At 43.4% G+C, this 22,773-nt stretch overlaps 13 pseudogenes; all 13 read right to left on the bottom strand.

Annotated features, from left to right (window-relative positions):
* Positions 1-1,400: 1,400 nt before the first annotated feature.
* LOC130289771 (U2 spliceosomal RNA) lies at positions 1,401-1,665 on the bottom strand (annotated as a pseudogene).
* A 1,463-nt stretch (positions 1,666-3,128) lies between these two features.
* LOC130289459 (U2 spliceosomal RNA) lies at positions 3,129-3,393 on the bottom strand (annotated as a pseudogene).
* Positions 3,394-4,857: 1,464 nt separating this feature from the next.
* LOC130288338 (U2 spliceosomal RNA) lies at positions 4,858-5,123 on the bottom strand (annotated as a pseudogene).
* Positions 5,124-6,584: 1,461 nt separating this feature from the next.
* On the bottom strand, positions 6,585-6,848 carry LOC130287094 (U2 spliceosomal RNA; annotated as a pseudogene).
* Positions 6,849-8,306: 1,458 nt separating this feature from the next.
* Positions 8,307-8,570, bottom strand: LOC130290030 (U2 spliceosomal RNA; annotated as a pseudogene).
* A 1,467-nt stretch (positions 8,571-10,037) lies between these two features.
* Positions 10,038-10,301, bottom strand: LOC130289498 (U2 spliceosomal RNA; annotated as a pseudogene).
* Positions 10,302-11,747: 1,446 nt separating this feature from the next.
* On the bottom strand, positions 11,748-12,012 carry LOC130288081 (U2 spliceosomal RNA; annotated as a pseudogene).
* Positions 12,013-13,476: 1,464 nt separating this feature from the next.
* Positions 13,477-13,740, bottom strand: LOC130285629 (U2 spliceosomal RNA; annotated as a pseudogene).
* A 1,460-nt stretch (positions 13,741-15,200) lies between these two features.
* LOC130288189 (U2 spliceosomal RNA) lies at positions 15,201-15,465 on the bottom strand (annotated as a pseudogene).
* A 1,466-nt stretch (positions 15,466-16,931) lies between these two features.
* Positions 16,932-17,196, bottom strand: LOC130288188 (U2 spliceosomal RNA; annotated as a pseudogene).
* A 1,455-nt stretch (positions 17,197-18,651) lies between these two features.
* LOC130287715 (U2 spliceosomal RNA) lies at positions 18,652-18,914 on the bottom strand (annotated as a pseudogene).
* A 1,456-nt stretch (positions 18,915-20,370) lies between these two features.
* LOC130287093 (U2 spliceosomal RNA) lies at positions 20,371-20,634 on the bottom strand (annotated as a pseudogene).
* A 1,465-nt stretch (positions 20,635-22,099) lies between these two features.
* Positions 22,100-22,366, bottom strand: LOC130286389 (U2 spliceosomal RNA; annotated as a pseudogene).
* Positions 22,367-22,773: the final 407 nt, after the last annotated feature.

Raw genomic sequence — 22,773 nt, 5'->3', positions numbered from 1 at the left:
ACTCATAGGAATGGAAGGAAGGCTGGCAGCCAACCAGCCTCCCATACACTTTCTGGGTGGGTGGCAGTCAGCCACCCATACATACATACAGCACAGGCTAAACCCACATCATCACTTAAAAAAAGGACAGGCGACCATTGCACTCTGATGGAGCATTTAGCAATGCAATCCATAGCCTGGCTTTTGCCTGAACCCCCATCACTCCTCCTCTTGCATATAAGACAATATTTCAGATCTGCATATGAAAACAACACGCCTACCTTTGTTGCACATAGCTGCCTGCCTGTCTCTAGTTACCCCACTGGCTGTAGCTGCGTCCCTTCCGACATGGAATAACACCAACTGTAACGATAAACTGAAAATTAACAGTATAAACCTGCATCATTTTGGACTCTGGTATTTGCTGAATCCGGGTGGCCTGACAATCGATGGTGGTGCCGCTGGTGATTCTGGCCTTCTTGGAATCTGTTGGGCCTATGTGTTAGCTCACACATCACTTGGGTATCCATGGTAACTACCACAACATGGTCATCTGCAGTTTACATCTAGCCCGTGGCATTGAATGGCATTTTAAAAGTGCTAAGGGTCCTGGTGCAATAATCCTCCCATGAGGATCAGCCTCAACGGCTTTGTAGATTGCACTCATGTCAGCAACTCCATATACATTTTTTTTTCTTCATGCTTCTTTCTTCATCTTTTTTCTTTCTGTCATTCAGACTTTCATTCATTCGATCTCTCTCACTCACTTGCTTTAACTCATTTGTTCTCACTCACTCAATCACTCACTCACTCATTCACTCTCACTCACTCTCACTCTCTCACTCACTCGCTCACTAAGTCAGTCTCTCTCTCTCTCTCTCTTTTTCTTTTTATATATATTTTTTTCCGTCTTCTTCTTCTTCTTCTTTAGACCCTGTCATAGCACTAATGCCTTTCCAATACCACCAGCAGATGGAGACACTCCATTGCAACATTGGTTGTGAGCAGCAGTTTCTAAAAACAAATGCCTCATGGCGGATTTCCCATCCATCAATGGATGGTAAATTTTGTTTTTATCATTCACTGACCACAGAAACCAATGCATGGTCAAGCAACAGCAATGACACACCCTTGTGTATAGGCATGAGACCCTCATGTCATTTAACAGGATTCAGCACCACCCACAAGACAGCTACCTGTCATGTCATGTCAAACCTGCACAGGTGTGCTAGATTATTTTTATTTAGTTTTATTTTATTTTTTTACACCAATCAGTGTGCAAACATGGTCATTAAAACGCTAAATGAATAGACGTTCATAAACCAGTCAGTGCAACTCATCATTTTGGTCTCCAATTCTCAAACTCAAATTCTCACCCACGGAGGATTAAATGAGAATCTTTCTTGTTTAACACTGGAATGGGGTGGTGCACTGTTCACTACCCGAAGATACTGCCACATTGGGTCAATGCATAGGGCGACAGAAGCAAGCTTCCAAATCAGCTCCCTTTCTCAAAAATCCATTTAATTTATGGTCCCCAGATAGGGAACGTATGTATCAGTATGTGCTCACAAGTCACCCAAGTGCAAGTATTCACACAAAAAAAAAACGTGCCTCAGGATGCGATCTGTCGCAAGATCCTTTCTTTTTTTACACTTGATCTAAGCCAAAAGGCCTAGAGGGGATAACCGGGAAAGGGGTGGACCCAACCATGTCCCCTTCATGAGCACTCACATTACTCATAGGAATGGAAGGAAGGCTGGCAGCCAACCAGCCTCCCATACACTTTCTGGGTGGGTGGCAGTCAGCCACCCATACATACATACAGCACAGGCTAAACCCACATCATCACTTAAAAAAAGGACAGGCGACCATTGCACTCTGATGGAGCATTTAGCAATGCAATCCATAGCCTGGCTTTTGCCTGAACCCCCATCACTCCTCCTCTTGCATATAAGACAATATTTCAGATATGCATATGAAAACAACACGCCTACCTTTGTTGCACATAGCTGCCTGCCTGTCTCTAGTTACCCCACTGGCTGTAGCTGCGTCCCTTCCGACATGGAATAACACCAACTGTAACGATAAACTGAAAATTAACAGTATAAACCTGCATCATTTTGGACTCTGGTATTTGCTGAATCCGGGTGACCTGACAATCGATGGTGGTGCCGCTGGTGATTCTGGCCTTCTTGGAATCTGTTGGGCCTATGTGTTAGCTCACACATCACTTGGGTATCCATGGTAACTACCACAACATGGTCATCTGCAGTTTACATCTAGCCCGTGGCATTGAATGGCATTTTAAAAGTGCTAAGGGTCCTGGTGCAATAATCCTCCCATGAGGATCAGCCTCAACGGCTTTGTAGATTGCACTCATGTCAGCAACTCCATATACATTTTTTTTTCTTCATGCTTCTTTCTTCATCCTTTTTTCTTTCTGTCATTCAGACTTTCATTCATTCGATCTCTCTCACTCACTTGCTTTAACTCATTTGTTCTCACTCACTCACTCACTCAATCACTCACTCACTCATTCACTCTCACTCACTCTCACTCTCTCACTCACTCGCTCACTAAGTCAGTCTCTCTCTCTCTCTCTCTTTTTCTTTTTATATATATTTTTTTCCGTCTTCTTCTTCTTCTTCTTCTTCAGACCCTGTCATAGCACTAATGCCTTTCCAATACCACCAGCAGATGGAGACACTCCATTGCAACATTGGTTGTGAGCAGCAGTTTCTAAAAACAAATGCCTCATGGTGGATTTCCCATCCATCAATGGATGGTAAATTTTGTTTTTATCATTCACTGACCACAGAAACCAATGCATGGTCAAGCAACAGCAATGACACACCCTTGTGTATAGGCATGAGACCCTCATGTCATTTAACAGGATTCAGCACCACCCACAAGACAGCTACCTGTCATGTCATGTCAAACCTGCACAGGTGTGCTAGATTATTATTATTTAGTTTTATTTTATTTTTTTACACCAATCAGTGTGCAAACATGGTCATTAAAACGCTAAATGAATAGACGTTCATAAACCAGTCAGTGCAACTCATCATTTTGGTCTCCAATTCTCAAACTCAAATTCTCACCCACGGAGGATTAAATGAGAATCTTTCTTGTTTAACACTGGAATGGGGTGGTGCACTGTTCACTACCCGAAGATACTGCCACATCGGGTCAATGCATAGGGCGACAGAAGCAAGCTTCCAAATCAGCTCCCTTTCTTAAAAATCCATTTAATTTATGGTCCCCAGATAGGGAACGTATGTATCAGTATGTGCTCACAAGTCACCCAAGTGCAAGTATTCACACAAAAAAAAAACGTGCCTCAGGATGCGATCTGTCGCAAGATCCTTTCTTTTTTTACACTTGATCTAAGCCAAAAGGCCTAGAGAGGATAACCGGGAAAGGGGTGGACCCAACCATGTCCCCTTCATGAGCACTCACATTACTCATAGGAATGGAAGGAAGGCTGGCAGCCAACCAGCCTCCCATACACTTTCTGGGTGGGTGGCAGTCAGCCACCCATACATACATACAGCACAGGCTAAACCCACATCATCACTTAAAAAAAGGACAGGCGACCATTGCACTCTGATGGAGCATTTAGCAATGCAATCCATAGCCTGGCTTTTGCCTGAACCCCCATCACTCCTCCTCTTGCATATAAGACAATATTTCAGATCTGCATATGAAAACAACACGCCTACCTTTGTTGCACATAGCTGCCTGCCTGTCTCTAGTTACCCCACTGGCTGTAGCTGCGTCCCTTCCGACATGGAATAACACCAACTGTAACGATAAACTGAAAATTAACAGTATAAACCTGCATCATTTTGGACTCTGGTATTTGCTGAATCCGGGTGACCTGACAATCGATGGTGGTGCCGCTGGTGATTCTGGCCTTCTTGGAATCTGTTGGGCCTATGTGTTAGCTCACACATCACTTGGGTATCCATGGTAACTACCACAACATGGTCATCTGCAGTTTACATCTAGCCCGTGGCATTGAATGGCATTTTAAAAGTGCTAAGGGTCCTGGTGCAATAATCCTCCCATGAGGATCAGCCTCAACGGCTTTGTAGATTGCACTCATGTCAGCAACTCCATATACATTTTTTTTTCTTCATGCTTCTTTCTTCATCCTTTTTTCTTTCTGTCATTCAGACTTTCATTCATTCGATCTCTCTCACTCACTTGCTTTAACTCATTTGTTCTCACTCACTCACTCACTCACTCAATCACTCACTCACTCATTCACTCTCACTCACTCTCACTCTCTCACTCACTCGCTCACTAAGTCAGTCTCTCTCTCTCTCTCTCTTTTTCTTTTTATATATATTTTTTTCCGTCTTCTTCTTCTTCTTCTTCAGACCCTGTCATAGCACTAATGCCTTTCCAATACCACCAGCAGATGGAGACACTCCATTGCAACATTGGTTGTGAGCAGCAGTTTCTAAAAACAAATGCCTCATGGCGGATTTCCCATCCATCAATGGATGGTAAATTTTGTTTTTATCATTCACTGACCACAGAAACCAATGCATGGTCAAGCAACAGCAATGACACACCCTTGTGTATAGGCATGAGACCCTCATGTCATTTAACAGGATTCAGCACCACCCACAAGACAGCTACCTGTCATGTCATGTCAAACCTGCACAGGTGTGCTAGATTATTATTATTTAGTTTTATTTTATTTTTTTACACCAATCAGTGTGCAAACATGGTCATTAAAACGCTAAATGAATAGACGTTCATAAACCAGTCAGTGCAACTCATCATTTTGGTCTCCAATTCTCAAACTCAAATTCTCACCCACGGAGGATTAAATGAGAATCTTTCTTGTTTAACACTGGAATGGGGTGGTGCACTGTTCACTACCCGAAGATACTGCCACATCGGGTCAATGCATAGGGCGACAGAAGCAAGCTTCCAAATCAGCTCCCTTTCTCAAAAATCCATTTAATTTATGGTCCCCAGATAGGGAACGTATGTATCAGTATGTGCTCACAAGTCACCCAAGTGCAAGTATTCACACAAAAAAAAAAACGTGCCTCAGGATGCGATCTGTCGCAAGATCCTTTCTTTTTTTACACTTGATCTAAGCCAAAAGGCCTAGAGGGGATAACCGGGAAAGGGGTGGACCCAACCATGTCCCCTTCATGAGCACTCACATTACTCATAGGAATGGAAGGAAGGCTGGCAGCCAACCAGCCTCCCATACACTTTCTGGGTGGGTGGCAGTCAGCCACCCATACATACATACAGCACAGGCTAAACCCACATCATCACTTAAAAAAAGGACAGGCGACCATTGCACTCTGATGGAGCATTTAGCAATGCAATCCATAGCCTGGCTTTTGCCTGAACCCCCATCACTCCTCCTCTTGCATATAAGACAATATTTCAGATCTGCATATGAAAACAACACGCCTACCTTTGTTGCACATAGCTGCCTGCCTGTCTCTAGTTACCCCACTGGCTGTAGCTGCGTCCCTTCCGACATGGAATAACACCAACTGTAACGATAAACTGAAAATTAACAGTATAAACCTGCATCATTTTGGACTCTGGTATTTGCTGAATCCGGGTGACCTGACAATCGATGGTGGTGCCGCTGGTGATTCTGGCCTTCTTGGAATCTGTTGGGCCTATGTGTTAGCTCACACATCACTTGGGTATCCATGGTAACTACCACAACATGGTCATCTGCAGTTTACATCTAGCCCGTGGCATTGAATGGCATTTTAAAAGTGCTAAGGGTCCTGGTGCAATAATCCTCCCATGAGGATCAGCCTCAACGGCTTTGTAGATTGCACTCATGTCAGCAACTCCATATACATTTTTTTTTCTTCATGCTTCTTTCTTCATCCTTTTTTCTTTCTGTCATTCAGACTTTCATTCATTCGATCTCTCTCACTCACTTGCTTTAACTCATTTGTTCTCACTCACTCACTCACTCACTCACTCAATCACTCACTCATTCACTCTCACTCACTCTCACTCTCTCACTCACTCGCTCACTAAGTCAGTCTCTCTCTCTCTCTCTCTTTTTCTTTTTATATATATTTTTTTCCGTCTTCTTCTTCTTCTTCAGACCCTGTCATAGCACTAATGCCTTTCCAATACCACCAGCAGATGGAGACACTCCATTGCAACATTGGTTGTGAGCAGCAGTTTCTAAAAACAAATGCCTCATGGTGGATTTCCCATCCATCAATGGATGGTAAATTTTGTTTTTATCATTCACTGACCACAGAAACCAATGCATGGTCAAGCAACAGCAATGACACACCCTTGTGTATAGGCATGAGACCCTCATGTCATTTAACAGGATTCAGCACCACCCACAAGACAGCTACCTGTCATGTCATGTCAAACCTGCACAGGTGTGCTAGATTATTATTATTTAGTTTTATTTTATTTTTTTACACCAATCAGTGTGCAAACATGGTCATTAAAACGCTAAATGAATAGACGTTCATAAACCAGTCAGTGCAACTCATCATTTTGGTCTCCAATTCTCAAACTCAAATTCTCACCCACGGAGGATTAAATGAGAATCTTTCTTGTTTAACACTGGAATGGGGTGGTGCACTGTTCACTACCCGAAGATACTGCCACATCGGGTCAATGCATAGGGCGACAGAAGCAAGCTTCCAAATCAGCTCCCTTTCTCAAAAATCCATTTAATTTATGGTCCCCAGATAGGGAACGTATGTATCAGTATGTGCTCACAAGTCACCCAAGTGCAAGTATTCACACAAAAAAAAACGTGCCTCAGGATGCGATCTGTCGCAAGATCCTTTCTTTTTTTACACTTGATCTAAGCCAAAAGGCCTAGAGGGGATAACCGGGAAAGGGGTGGACCCAACCATGTCCCCTTCATGAGCACTCACATTACTCATAGGAATGGAAGGAAGGCTGGCAGCCAACCAGCCTCCCATACACTTTCTGGGTGGGTGGCAGTCAGCCACCCATACATACATACAGCACAGGCTAAACCCACATCATCACTTAAAAAAAGGACAGGCGACCATTGCACTCTGATGGAGCATTTAGCAATGCAATCCATAGCCTGGCTTTTGCCTGAACCCCCATCACTCCTCCTCTTGCATATAAGACAATATTTCAGATCTGCATATGAAAACAACACGCCTACCTTTGTTGCACATAGCTGCCTGCCTGTCTCTAGTTACCCCACTGGCTGTAGCTGCGTCCCTTCCGACATGGAATAACACCAACTGTAACGATAAACTGAAAATTAACAGTATAAACCTGCATCATTTTGGACTCTGGTATTTGCTGAATCCGGGTGACCTGACAATCGATGGTGGTGCCGCTGGTGATTCTGGCCTTCTTGGAATCTGTTGGGCCTATGTGTTAGCTCACACATCACTTGGGTATCCATGGTAACTACCACAACATGGTCATCTGCAGTTTACATCTAGCCCGTGGCATTGAATGGCATTTTAAAAGTGCTAAGGGTCCTGGTGCAATAATCCTCCCATGAGGATCAGCCTCAACGGCTTTGTAGATTGCACTCATGTCAGCAACTCCATATACATTTTTTTTTCTTCATGCTTCTTTCTTCATCCTTTTTTCTTTCTGTCATTCAGACTTTCATTCATTCGATCTCTCTCACTCACTTGCTTTAACTCATTTGTTCTCACTCACTCACTCACTCACTCAATCACTCACTCACTCATTCACTCTCACTCACTCTCACTCTCTCACTCACTCGCTCACTAAGTCAGTCTCTCTCTCTCTTTTTCTTTTTATATATATTTTTTTCCGTCTTCTTCTTCTTCTTCTTCAGACCCTGTCATAGCACTAATGCCTTTCCAATACCACCAGCAGATGGAGACACTCCATTGCAACATTGGTTGTGAGCAGCAGTTTCTAAAAACAAATGCCTCATGGCGGATTTCCCATCCATCAATGGATGGTAAATTTTGTTTTTATCATTCACTGACCACAGAAACCAATGCATGGTCAAGCAACAGCAATGACACACCCTTGTGTATAGGCATGAGACCCTCATGTCATTTAACAGGATTCAGCACCACCCACAAGACAGCTACCTGTCATGTCATGTCAAACCTGCACAGGTGTGCTAGATTATTATTATTTAGTTTTATTTTATTTTTTTACACCAATCAGTGTGCAAACATGGTCATTAAAACGCTAAATGAATAGACGTTCATAAACCAGTCAGTGCAACTCATCATTTTGGTCTCCAATTCTCAAACTCAAATTCTCACCCACGGAGGATTAAATGAGAATCTTTCTTGTTTAACACTGGAATGGGGTGGTGCACTGTTCACTACCCGAAGATACTGCCACATCGGGTCAATGCATAGGGCGACAGAAGCAAGCTTCCAAATCAGCTCCCTTTCTCAAAAATCCATTTAATTTATGGTCCCCAGATAGGGAACGTATGTATCAGTATGTGCTCACAAGTCACCCAAGTGCAAGTATTCACACCAAAAAAAACGTGCCTCAGGATGCGATCTGTCGCAAGATCCTTTCTTTTTTTACACTTGATCTAAGCCAAAAGGCCTAGAGGGGATAACCGGGAAAGGGGTGGACCCAACCATGTCCCCTTCATGAGCACTCACATTACTCATAGGAATGGAAGGAAGGCTGGCAGCCAACCAGCCTCCCATACACTTTCTGGGTGGGTGGCAGTCAGCCACCCATACATACATACAGCACAGGCTAAACCCACATCATCACTTAAAAAAAGGACAGGCGACCATTGCACTCTGATGGAGCATTTAGCAATGCAATCCATAGCCTGGCTTTTGCCTGAACCCCCATCACTCCTCCTCTTGCATATAAGACAATATTTCAGATCTGCATATGAAAACAACACGCCTACCTTTGTTGCACATAGCTGCCTGCCTGTCTCTAGTTACCCCACTGGCTGTAGCTGCGTCCCTTCCGACATGGAATAACACCAACTGTAACGATAAACTGAAAATTAACAGTATAAACCTGCATCATTTTGGACTCTGGTATTTGCTGAATCCGGGTGACCTGACAATCGATGGTGGTGCCGCTGGTGATTCTGGCCTTCTTGGAATCTGTTGGGCCTATGTGTTAGCTCACACATCACTTGGGTATCCATGGTAACTACCACAACATGGTCATCTGCAGTTTACATCTAGCCCGTGGCATTGAATGGCATTTTAAAAGTGCTAAGGGTCCTGGTGCAATAATCCTCCCATGAGGATCAGCCTCAACGGCTTTGTAGATTGCACTCATGTCAGCAACTCCATATACATTTTTTTTTCTTCATGCTTCTTTCTTCATCCTTTTTTCTTTCTGTCATTCAGACTTTCATTCATTCGATCTCTCTCACTCACTTGCTTTAACTCATTTGTTCTCACTCACTCACTCACTCACTCACTCAATCACTCACTCATTCACTCTCACTCACTCTCACTCTCTCACTCACTCGCTCACTAAGTCAGTCTCTCTCTCTCTCTCTCTTTTTCTTTTTATATATATTTTTTTCCGTCTTCTTCTTCTTCTTCTTCTTCAGACCCTGTCATAGCACTAATGCCTTTCCAATACCACCAGCAGATGGAGACACTCCATTGCAACATTGGTTGTGAGCAGCAGTTTCTAAAAACAAATGCCTCATGGTGGATTTCCCATCCATCAATGGATGGTAAATTTTGTTTTTATCATTCACTGACCACAGAAACCAATGCATGGTCAAGCAACAGCAATGACACACCCTTGTGTATAGGCATGAGACCCTCATGTCATTTAACAGGATTCAGCACCACCCACAAGACAGCTACCTGTCATGTCATGTCAAACCTGCACAGGTGTGCTAGATTATTATTATTTAGTTTTATTTTATTTTTTTACACCAATCAGTGTGCAAACATGGTCATTAAAACGCTAAATGAATAGACGTTCATAAACCAGTCAGTGCAACTCATAATTTTGGTCTCCAATTCTCAAACTCAAATTCTCACCCACGGAGGATTAAATGAGAATCTTTCTTGTTTAACACTGGAATGGGGTGGTGCACTGTTCACTACCCAAAGATACTGCCACATCGGGTCAATGCATAGGGCGACAGAAGCAAGCTTCCAAATCAGCTCCCTTTCTCAAAAATCCATTTAATTTATGGTCCCCAGATAGGGAACGTATGTATCAGTATGTGCTCACAAGTCACCCAAGTGCAAGTATTCACACAAAAAAAAACGTGCCTCAGGATGCGATCTGTCGCAAGATCCTTTCTTTTTTTACACTTGATCTAAGCCAAAAGGCCTAGAGGGGATAACCGGGAAAGGGGTGGACCCAACCATGTCCCCTTCATGAGCACTCACATTACTCATAGGAATGGAAGGAAGGCTGGCAGCCAACCAGCCTCCCATACACTTTCTGGGTGGGTGGCAGTCAGCCACCCATACATACATACAGCACAGGCTAAACCCACATCATCACTTAAAAAAAGGACAGGCGACCATTGCACTCTGATGGAGCATTTAGCAATGCAATCTATAGCCTGGCTTTTGCCTGAACCCTCATCACTCCTCCTCTTGCATATAAGACAATATTTCAGATCTGCATATGAAAACAACACGCCTACCTTTGTTGCACATAGCTGCCTGCCTGTCTCTAGTTACCCCACTGGCTGTAGCTGCGTCCCTTCCGACATGGAATAACACCAACTGTAACGATAAACTGAAAATTAACAGTATAAACCTGCATCATTTTGGACTCTGGTATTTGCTGAATCCGGGTGACCTGACAATCGATGGTGGTGCCGCTGGTGATTCTGGCCTTCTTGGAATCTGTTGGGCCTATGTGTTAGCTCACACATCACTTGGGTATCCATGGTAACTACCACAACATGGTCATCTGCAGTTTACATCTAGCCCGTGGCATTGAATGGCATTTTAAAAGTGCTAAGGGTCCTGGTGCAATAATCCTCCCATGAGGATCAGCCTCAACGGCTTTGTAGATTGCACTCATGTCAGCAACTCCATATACATTTTTTTTTCTTCATGCTTCTTTCTTCATCCTTTTTTCTTTCTGTCATTCAGACTTTCATTCATTCGATCTCTCTCACTCACTTGCTTTAACTCATTTGTTCTCACTCACTCACTCACTCACTCATTCACTCTCACTCACTCTCACTCTCTCACTCACTCGCTCACTAAGTCAGTCTCTCTCTCTCTCTCTTTTTCTTTTTATATATATTTTTTTCCGTCTTCTTCTTCTTCTTCTTCAGACCCTGTCATAGCACTAATGCCTTTCCAATACCACCAGCAGATGGAGACACTCCAATGCAACATTGGTTGTGAGCAGCAGTTTCTAAAAACAAATGCCTCATGGCGGATTTCCCATCCATCAATGGATGGTAAATTTTGTTTTTATCATTCACTGACCACAGAAACCAATGCATGGTCAAGCAACAGCAATGACACACCCTTGTGTATAGGCATGAGACCCTCATGTCATTTAACAGGATTCAGCACCACCCACAAGACAGCTACCTGTCATGTCATGTCAAACCTGCACAGGTGTGCTAGATTATTATTATTTAGTTTTATTTTATTTTTTTACACCAATCAGTGTGCAAACATGGTCATTAAAACGCTAAATGAATAGACGTTCATAAACCAGTCAGTGCAACTCATCATTTTGGTCTCCAATTCTCAAACTCAAATTCTCACCCACGGAGGATTAAATGAGAATCTTTCTTGTTTAACACTGGAATGGGGTGGTGCACTGTTCACTACCCGAAGATACTGCCACATCGGGTCAATGCATAGGGCGACAGAAGCAAGCTTCCAAATCAGCTCCCTTTCTCAAAAATCCATTTAATTTATGGTCCCCAGATAGGGAACGTATGTATCAGTATGTGCTCACAAGTCACCCAAGTGCAAGTATTCACACAAAAAAAAAACGTGCCTCAGGATGCGATCTGTCGCAAGATCCTTTCTTTTTTTACACTTGATCTAAGCCAAAAGGCCTAGAGGGGATAACCGGGAAAGGGGTGGACCCAACCATGTCCCCTTCATGAGCACTCACATTACTCATAGGAATGGAAGGAAGGCTGGCAGCCAACCAGCCTCCCATACACTTTCTGGGTGGGTGGCAGTCAGCCACCCATACATACATACAGCACAGGCTAAACCCACATCATCACTTAAAAAAAGGACAGGCGACCATTGCACTCTGATGGAGCATTTAGCAATGCAATCCATAGCCTGGCTTTTGCCTGAACCCCCATCACTCCTCCTCTTGCATATAAGACAATATTTCAGATCTGCATATGAAAACAACACGCCTACCTTTGTTGCACATAGCTGCCTGCCTGTCTCTAGTTACCCCACTGGCTGTAGCTGCGTCCCTTCCGACATGGAATAACACCAACTGTAACGATAAACTGAAAATTAACAGTATAAACCTGCATCATTTTGGACTCTGGTATTTGCTGAATCCGGGTGACCTGACAATCGATGGTGGTGCCGCTGGTGATTCTGGCCTTCTTGGAATCTGTTGGGCCTATGTGTTAGCTCACACATCACTTGGGTATCCATGGTAACTACCACAACATGGTCATCTGCAGTTTACATCTAGCCCGTGGCATTGAATGGCATTTTAAAAGTGCTAAGGGTCCTGGTGCAATAATCCTCCCATGAGGATCAGCCTCAACGGCTTTGTACATTGCACTCATGTCAGCAACTCCATATACATTATTTTTTTCTTCATGCTTCTTTCTTCATCCTTTTTTCTTTCTGTCATTCAGACTTTCATTCATTCGATCTCTCTCACTCACTTGCTTTAACTCATTTGTTCTCACTCACTCACTCACTCAATCACTCACTCACTCATTCACTCTCACTCACTCTCACTCTCTCACTCACTCGCTCACTAAGTCAGTCTCTCTCTCTCTCTCTCTTTTTCTTTTTATATATATTTTTTTCCGTCTTCTTCTTCTTCTTCTTCTTCAGACCCTGTCATAGCACTAATGCCTTTCCAATACCACCAGCAGATGGAGACACTCCATTGCAACATTGGTTGTGAGCAGCAGTTTCTAAAAACAAATGCCTCATGGCGGATTTCCCATCCATCAATGGATGGTAAATTTTGTTTTTATCATTCACTGACCACAGAAACCAATGCATGGTCAAGCAACAGCAATGACACACCCTTGTGTATAGGCATGAGACCCTCATGTCATTTAACAGGATTCAGCACCACCCACAAGACAGCTACCTGTCATGTCATGTCAAACCTGCACAGGTGTGCTAGATTATTATTATTTAGTTTTATTTTATTTTTTTACACCAATCAGTGTGCAAACATGGTCATTAAAACGCTAAATGAATAGACGTTCATAAACCAGTCAGTGCAACTCATCATTTTGGTCTCCAATTCTCAAACTCAAATTCTCACCCACGGAGGATTAAATGAGAATCTTTCTTGTTTAACACTGGAATGGGGTGGTGCACTGTTCACTACCCGAAGATACTGCCACATCGGGTCAATGCATAGGGCGACAGAAGCAAGCTTCCAAATCAGCTCCCTTTCTCAAAAATCCATTTAATTTATGGTCCCCAGATAGGGAACGTATGTATCAGTATGTGCTCACAAGTCACCCAAGTGCAAGTATTCACACAAAAAAAAACGTGCGTCAGGATGCGATCTGTCGCAAGATCCTTTCTTTTTTTACACTTGATCTAAGCCAAAAGGCCTAGAGGGGATAACCGGGAAAGGGGTGGACCCAACCATGTCCCCTTCATGAGCACTCACATTACTCATAGGAATGGAAGGAAGGAAGGCTGGCAGCCAACCAGCCTCCCATACACTTTCTGGGTGGGTGGCAGTCAGCCACCCATACATACATACAGCACAGGCTAAACCCACATCATCACTTAAAAAAAGGACAGGCGACCATTGCACTCTGATGGAGCATTTAGCAATGCAATCCATAGCCTGGCTTTTGCCTGAACCCCCATCACTCCTCATCTTGCATATAAGACAATATTTCAGATCTGCATATGAAAACAACACGCCTACCTTTGTTGCACATAGCTGCCTGCCTGTCTCTAGTTACCCCACTGGCTGTAGCTGCGTCCCTTCCGACATGGAATAACACCAACTGTAACTATAAACTGAAAATTAACAGTATAAACCTGCATCATTTTGGACTCTGGTATTTGCTGAATCCGGGTGACCTGACAATCGATGGTGGTGCCGCTGGTGATTCTGGCCTTCTTGGAATCTGTTGGGCCTATGTGTTAGCTCACACATCACTTGGGTATCCATGGTAACTACCACAACATGGTCATCTGCAGTTTACATCTAGCCCGTGGCATTGAATGGCATTTTAAAAGTGCTAAGGGTCCTGGTGCAATAATCCTCCAATGAGGATCAGCCTCAACGGCTTTGTAGATTGCACTCATGTCAGCAACTCCATATACATTTTTTTTTCTTCATGCTTCTTTCTTCATCCTTTTTTCTTTCTGTCATTCAGACTTTCATTCATTCGATCTCTCTCACTCACTTGCTTTAACTCATTTGTTCTCACTCACTCACTCACTCACTCAATCACTCACTCACTCATTCACTCTCACTCACTCTCACTCTCTCACTCACTCGCTCACTAAGTCAGTCTCTCTCTCTCTCTCTTTTTCTTTTTATATATATTTTTTTCCGTCTTCTTCTTCTTCAGACCCTGTCATAGCACTAATGCCTTTCCAATACCACCAGCAGATGGAGACACTCCATTGCAACATTGGTTGTGAGCAGCAGTTTCTAAAAACAAATGCCTCATGGCGGATTTCCCATCCATCAATGGATGGTAAATTTTGTTTTTATCATTCACTGACCACAGAAACCAATGCATGGTCAAGCAACAGCAATGACACACCCTTGTGTATAGGCATGAGACCCTCATGTCATTTAACAGGATTCAGCACCACCCACAAGACAGCTACCTGTCATGTCATGTCAAACCTGCACAGGTGTGCTAGATTATTATTATTTAGTTTTATTTTATTTTTTTACACCAATCAGTGTGCAAACATGGTCATTAAAACGCTAAATGAATAGACGTTCATAAACCAGTCAGTGCAACTCATCATTTTGGTCTCCAATTCTCAAACTCAAATTCTCACCCACGGAGGATTAAATGAGAATCTTTCTTGTTTAACACTGGAATGGGGTGGTGCACTGTTCACTACCCGAAGATACTGCCACATCGGGTCAATGCATAGGGCGACAGAAGCAAGCTTCCAAATCAGCTCCCTTTCTCAAAAATCCATTTAATTTATGGTCCCCAGATAGGGAACGTATGTATCAGTATGTGCTCACAAGTCACCCAAGTACAAGTATTCACACAAAAAAAAAACGTGCCTCAGGATGCGATCTGTCGCAAGATCCTTTCTTTTTTTACACTTGATCTAAGCCAAAAGGCCTAGAGGGGATAACCGGGAAAGGGGTGGACCCAACCATGTCCCCTTCATGAGCACTCACATTACTCATAGGAATGGAAGGAAGGCTGGCAGCCAACCAGCCTCCCATACACTTTCTGGGTGGGTGGCAGTCAGCCACCCATACATACAGCACAGGCTAAACCCACATCATCACTTAAAAAAAGGACAGGCGACCATTGCACTCTGATGGAGCATTTAGCAATGCAATCCATAGCCTGGCTTTTGCCTGAACCCCCATCACTCCTCCTCTTGCATATAAGACAATATTTCAGATCTGCATATGAAAACAACACGCCTACCTTTGTTGCACATAGCTGCCTGCCTGTCTCTAGTTACCCCACTGGCTGTAGCTGCGTCCCTTCCGACATGGAATAACACCAACTGTAACGATAAACTGAAAATTAACAGTATAAACCTGCATCATTTTGGACTCTGGTATTTGCTGAATCCGGGTGACCTGACAATCGATGGTGGTGCCGCTGGTGATTCTGGCCTTCTTGGAATCTGTTGGGCCTATGTGTTAGCTCACACATCACTTGGGTATCCATGGTAACTACCACAACATGGTCATCTGCAGTTTACATCTAGCCCGTGGCATTGAATGGCATTTTAAAAGTGCTAAGGGTCCTGGTGCAATAATCCTCCCATGAGGATCAGCCTCAACGGCTTTGTAGATTGCACTCATGTCAGCAACTCCATATACATTTTTTTTTCTTCATGCTTCTTTCTTCATCCTTTTTTCTTTCTGTCATTCAGACTTTCATTCATTCGATCTCTCTCACTCACTTGCTTTAACTCATTTGTTCTCACTCACTCACTCACTCACTCAATCACTCACTCACTCATTCACTCTCACTCACTCTCACTCTCTCACTCACTCGCTCACTAAGTCAGTCTCTCTCTCTCTCTCTTTTTCTTTTTATATATATATTTTTTTCCGTCTTCTTCTTCTTCTTCTTCTTCTTCAGACCCTGTCATAGCACTAATGCCTTTCCAATACCACCAGCAGATGGAGACACTCCATTGCAACATTGGTTGTGAGCAGCAGTTTCTAAAAACAAATGCCTCATGGCGGATTTCCCATCCATCAATGGATGGTAAATTTTGTTTTTATCATTCACTGACCACAGAAACCAATGCATGGTCAAGCAACAGCAATGACACACCCTTGTGTATAGGCATGAGACCCTCATGTCATTTAACAGGATTCAGCACCACCCACAAGACAGCTACCTGTCATGTCATGTCAAACCTGCACAGGTGTGCTAGATTATTATTATTTAGTTTTATTTTATTTTTTTACACCAATCAGTGTGCAAACATGGTCATTAAAACGCTAAATGAATAGACGTTCATAAACCAGTCAGTGCAACTCATCATTTTGGTCTCCAATTCTCAAACTCAAATTCTCACCCACGGAGGATTAAATGAGAATCTTTCTTGTTTAACACTGGAATGGGGTGGTGCACTGTTCACTACCCGAAGATACTGCCACATCGGGTCAATGCATAGGGCGACAGAAGCAAGCTTCCAAATCAGCTCCCTTTCTCAAAAATCCATTTAATTTATGGTCCCCAGATAGGGAACGTATGTATCAGTATGTGCTCACAAGTCACCCAAGTACAAGTATTCACACAAAAAAAAAACGTGCCTCAGGATGCGATCTGTCGCAAGATCCTTTCTTTTTTTACACTTGATCTAAGCCAAAAGGCCTAGAGGGGATAACCGGGAAAGGGGTGGACCCAACCATGTCCCCTTCATGAGCACTCACATTACTCATAGGAATGGAAGGAAGGCTGGCAGCCAACCAGCCTCCCATACACTTTCTGGGTGGGTGGCAGTCAGCCACCCATACATACAGCACAGGCTAAACCCACATCATCACTTAAAAAAAGGACAGGCGACCATTGCACTCTGATGGAGCATTTAGCAATGCAATCCATAGCCTGGCTTTTGCCTGAACCCCCATCACTCCTCCTCTTGCATATAAGACAATATTTCAGATCTGCATATGAAAACAACACGCCTACCTTTGTTGCACATAGCTGCCTGCCTGTCTCTAGTTACCCCACTGGCTGTAGCTGCGTCCCTTCCGACATGGAATAACACCAACTGTAACGATAAACTGAAAATTAACAGTATAAACCTGCATCATTTTGGACTCTGGTATTTGCTGAATCCGGGTGACCTGACAATCGATGGTGGTGCCGCTGGTGATTCTGGCCTTCTTGGAATCTGTTGGGCCTATGTGTTAGCTCACACATCACTTGGGTATCCATGGTAACTACCACAACATGGTCATCTGCAGTTTACATCTAGCCCGTGGCATTGAATGGCATTTTAAAAGTGCTAAGGGTCCTGGTGCAATAATCCTCCCATGAGGATCAGCCTCAACGGCTTTGTAGATTGCACTCATGTCAGCAACTCCATATACATTTTTTTTTCTTCATGCTTCTTTCTTCATCCTTTTTTCTTTCTGTCATTCAGACTTTCATTCATTCGATCTCTCTCACTCACTTGCTTTAACTCATTTGTTCTCACTCACTCACTCAATCACTCACTCACTCATTCACTCTCACTCACTCTCACTCTCTCACTCACTCGCTCACTAAGTCAGTCTCTCTCTCTCTCTCTTTTTCTTTTTATATATATATTTTTTTCCGTCTTCTTCTTCTTCTTCTTCTTCAGACCCTGTCATAGCACTAATGCCTTTCCAATACCACCAGCAGATGGAGACACTCCATTGCAACATTGGTTGTGAGCAGCAGTTTCTAAAAACAAATGCCTCATGGCGGATTTCCCATCCATCAATGGATGGTAAATTTTGTTTTTATCATTCACTGACCACAGAAACCAATGCATGGTCAAGCAACAGCAATGACACACCCTTGTGTATAGGCATGAGACCCTCATGTCATTTAACAGGATTCAGCACCACCCACAAGACAGCTACCTGTCATGTCATGTCAAACCTGCACAGGTGTGCTAGATTATTATTATTTAGTTTTATTTTATTTTTTTACACCAATCAGTGTGCAAACATGGTCATTAAAACGCTAAATGAATAGACGTTCATAAACCAGTCAGTGCAACTCATCATTTTGGTCTCCAATTCTCAAACTCAAATTCTCACCCACGGAGGATTAAATGAGAATCTTTCTTGTTTAACACTGGAATGGGGTGGTGCACTGTTCACTACCCGAAGATACTGCCACATCGGGTCAATGCATAGGGCGACAGAAGCAAGCTTCCAAATCAGCTCCCTTTCTCAAAAATCCATTTAATTTATGGTCCCCAGATAGGGAACGTATGTATCAGTATGTGCTCACAAGTCACCCAAGTGCAAGTATTCACACAAAAAAAAACGTGCCTCAGGATGCGATCTGTCGCAAGATCCTTTTTTTTTTACACTTGATCTAAGCCAAAAGGCCTAGAGGGGATAACCGGGAAAGGGGTGGACCCAACCATGTCCCCTTCATGAGCACTCACATTACTCATAGGAATGGAAGGAAGGCTGGCAGCCAACCAGCCTCCCATACACTTCCTGGGTGGGTGGCAGTCAGCCACCCATACATACATACAGCACAGGCTAAACCCACATCATCACTTAAAAAAAGGACAGGCGACCATTGCACTCTGATGGAGCATTTAGCAATGCAATCCATAGCCTGGCTTTTGCCTGAACCCCCATCACTCCTCCTCTTGCATATAAGACAATATTTCAGATCTGCATATGAAAACAACACGCCTACCTTTGTTGCACATAGCTGCCTGCCTGTCTCTAGTTACCCCACTGGCTGTAGCTGCGTCCCTTCCGACATGGAATAACACCAACTGTAACGATAAACTAAAAATTAACAGTATAAACCTGCATCATTTTGGACTCTGGTATTTGCTGAATCCGGGTGACCTGACAATCGATGGTGGTGCCGCTGGTGATTCTGGCCTTCTTGGAATCTGTTGGGCCTATGTGTTAGCTCACACATCACTTGGGTATCCATGGTAACTACCACAACATGGTCATCTGCAGTTTACATCTAGCCCGTGGCATTGAATGGCATTTTAAAAGTGCTAAGGGTCCTGGTGCAATAATCCTCCCATGAGGATCAGCCTCAACGGCTTTGTAGATTGCACTCATGTCAGCAACTCCATATACATTTTTTTTTCTTCATGCTTCTTTCTTCATCCTTTTTTCTTTCTGTCATTCAGACTTTCATTCATTCGATCTCTCTCACTCACTTGCTTTAACTCATTTGTTCTCACTCACTCACTCACTCACTCAATCACTCACTCACTCATTCACTCTCACTCACTCTCACTCTCTCACTCACTCGCTCACTAAGTCAGTCTCTCTCTCTCTCTCTTTTTCTTTTTATATATATTTTTTTCCGTCTTCTTCTTCTTCAGACCCTGTCATAGCACTAATGCCTTTCCAATACCACCAGCAGATGGAGACACTCCATTGCAACATTGGTTGTGAGCAGCAGTTTCTAAAAACAAATGCCTCATGGCGGATTTCCCATCCATCAATGGATGGTAAATTTTTTTTTTATCATTCACTGACCACAGAAACCAATGCATGGTCAAGCAACAGCAATGACACACCCTTGTGTATAGGCATGAGACCCTCATGTCATTTAACAGGATTCAGCACCACCCACAAGACAGCTACCTGTCATGTCATGTCAAACCTGCACAGGTGTGCTAGATTATTATTATTTAGTTTTATTTTATTTTTTTACACCAATCAGTGTGCAAACATGGTCATTAAAACGCTAAATGAATAGACGTTCATAAACCAGTCAGTGCAACTCATCATTTTGGTCTCCAATTCTCAAACTCAAATTCTCACCCACGGAGGATTAAATGAGAATCTTTCTTGTTTAACACTGGAATGGGGTGGTGCACTGTTCACTACCCGAAGATACTGCCACATCGGGTCAATGCATAGGGCGACAGAAGCAAGCTTCCAAATCAGCTCCCTTTCTCAAAAATCCATTTAATTTATGGTCCCCAGATAGGGAACGTATGTATCAGTATGTGCTCACAAGTCACCCAAGTGCAAGTATTCACACAAAAAAAAACGTGCCTCAGGATGCGATCTGTCGCAAGATCCTTTCTTTTTTTACACTTGATCTAAGCCAAAAGGCCTAGAGGGGATAACCGGGAAAGGGGTGGACCCAACCATGTCCCCTTCATGAGCACTCACATTACTCATAGGAATGGAAGGAAGGCTGGCAGCCAACCAGCCTCCCATACACTTTCTGGGTGGGTGGCAGTCAGCCACCCATACATACATACAGCACAGGCTAAACCCACATCATCACTTAAAAAAAGGACAGGCGACCATTGCACTCTGATGGAGCATTTAGCAATGCAATCCATAGCCTGGCTTTTGCCTGAACCCCCATCACTCCTCCTCTTGCATATAAGACAATATTTCAGATCTGCATATGAAAACAACACGCCTACCTTTGTTGCACATAGCTGCCTGCCTGTCTCTAGTTACCCCACTGGCTGTAGCTGCGTCCCTTCCGACATGGAATAACACCAACTGTAACGATAAACTGAAAATTAACAGTATAAACCTGCATCATTTTGGACTCTGGTATTTGCTGAATCCGGGTGACCTGACAATCGATGGTGGTGCCGCTGGTGATTCTGGCCTTCTTGGAATCTGTTGGGCCTATGTGTTAGCTCACACATCACTTGGGTATCCATGGTAACTACCACAACATGGTCATCTGCAGTTTACATCTAGCCCGTGGCATTGAATGGCATTTTAAAAGTGCTAAGGGTCCTGGTGCAATAATCCTCCCATGAGGATCAGCCTCAACGGCTTTGTAGATTGAACTCATGTCAGCAACTCCATATACATTTTTTTTTCTTCATGCTTCTTTCTTCATCCTTTTTTCTTTCTGTCATTCAGACTTTCATTCATTCGATCTCTCTCACTCACTTGCTTTAACTCATTTGTTCTCACTCACTCACTCACTCACTCAATCACTCACTCACTCATTCACTCTCACTTACTCTCACTCTCTCACTCACTCGCTCACTAAGTCAGTCTCTCTCTCTCTCTCTTTATCTTTTTATATATATTTTTTTCCGTCTTCTTCTTCTCCTTCTTCTTCAGACCCTGTCATAGCACTAATGCCTTTCCAATACCACCAGCAGATGGAGACACTCCATTGCAACATTGGTTGTGAGCAGCAGTTTCTAAAAACAAATGCCTCATGGCGGATTTCCCATCCATCAATGGATGGTAAATTTAGTTTTTATCATTCACTGACCACAGAAACCAATGCATGGTCAAGCAACAGCAATGACACACCCTTGTGTATAGGCATGAGACCCTCATGTCATTTAACAGGATTCAGCACCACCCACAAGACAGCTACCTGTCATGTCATGTCAAACCTGCACAGGTGTGCTAGATTATTATTATTTAGTTTTATTTTATTTTTTTACACCAATCAGTGTGCAAACATGGTCATTAAAACGCTAAATGAATAGACGTTCATAAACCAGTCAGTGCAACTCATCATTTTGGTCTCCAATTCTCAAACTCAAATTCTCACCCACGGAGGATTAAATGAGAATCTTTCTTGTTTAACACTGGAATGGGGTGGTGCACTGTTCACTACCCGAAGATACTGCCACATCGGGTCAATGCATAGGGCGACAGAAGCAAGCTTCCAAATTAGCTCCCTTTCTCAAAAATCCATTTAATTTATGGTCCCCAGATAGGGAACGTATGTATCAGTATGTGCTCACAAGTCACCCAAGTGCAAGTATTCACACAAAAAAAAAAAACGTGCCTCAGGATGCGATCTGTCGCAAGATCCTTTCTTTTTTTACACTTGATCTAAGCCAAAAGGCCTAGAGGGGATAACCAGGAAAGGGGTGGACCCAACCATGTCCCCTTCATGAGCACTCACATTACTCATAGGAATGGAAGGAAGGCTGGCAGCCAACCAGCCTCCCATACACTTTCTGGGTGGGTGGCAGTCAGCCACCCATACATACATACAGCACAGGCTAAACCCACATCATCACTTAAAAAAAGGACAGGCGACCATTGCACTCTGATGGAGCATTTAGCAATGCAATCCATAGCCTGGCTTTTGCCTGAACCCCCATCACTCCTCCTCTTGCATATAAGACAATATTTCAGATCTGCATATGAAAACAACACGCCTACCTTTGTTGCACATAGCTGCCTGCCTGTCTCTAGTTACCCCACTGGCTGTAGCTGCGTCCCTTCCGACATGGAATAACACCAACTGTAACGATAAAC

Source organism: Hyla sarda, chromosome 8 (assembly GCF_029499605.1).
Source record: "Hyla sarda isolate aHylSar1 chromosome 8, aHylSar1.hap1, whole genome shotgun sequence".
Taxonomy (NCBI): Eukaryota; Metazoa; Chordata; class Amphibia; order Anura; family Hylidae; genus Hyla; species Hyla sarda.
The sequence above is the reverse complement of the archived record's forward strand: the minus strand, read 5'-3'. Positions and strand labels throughout refer to the sequence as shown.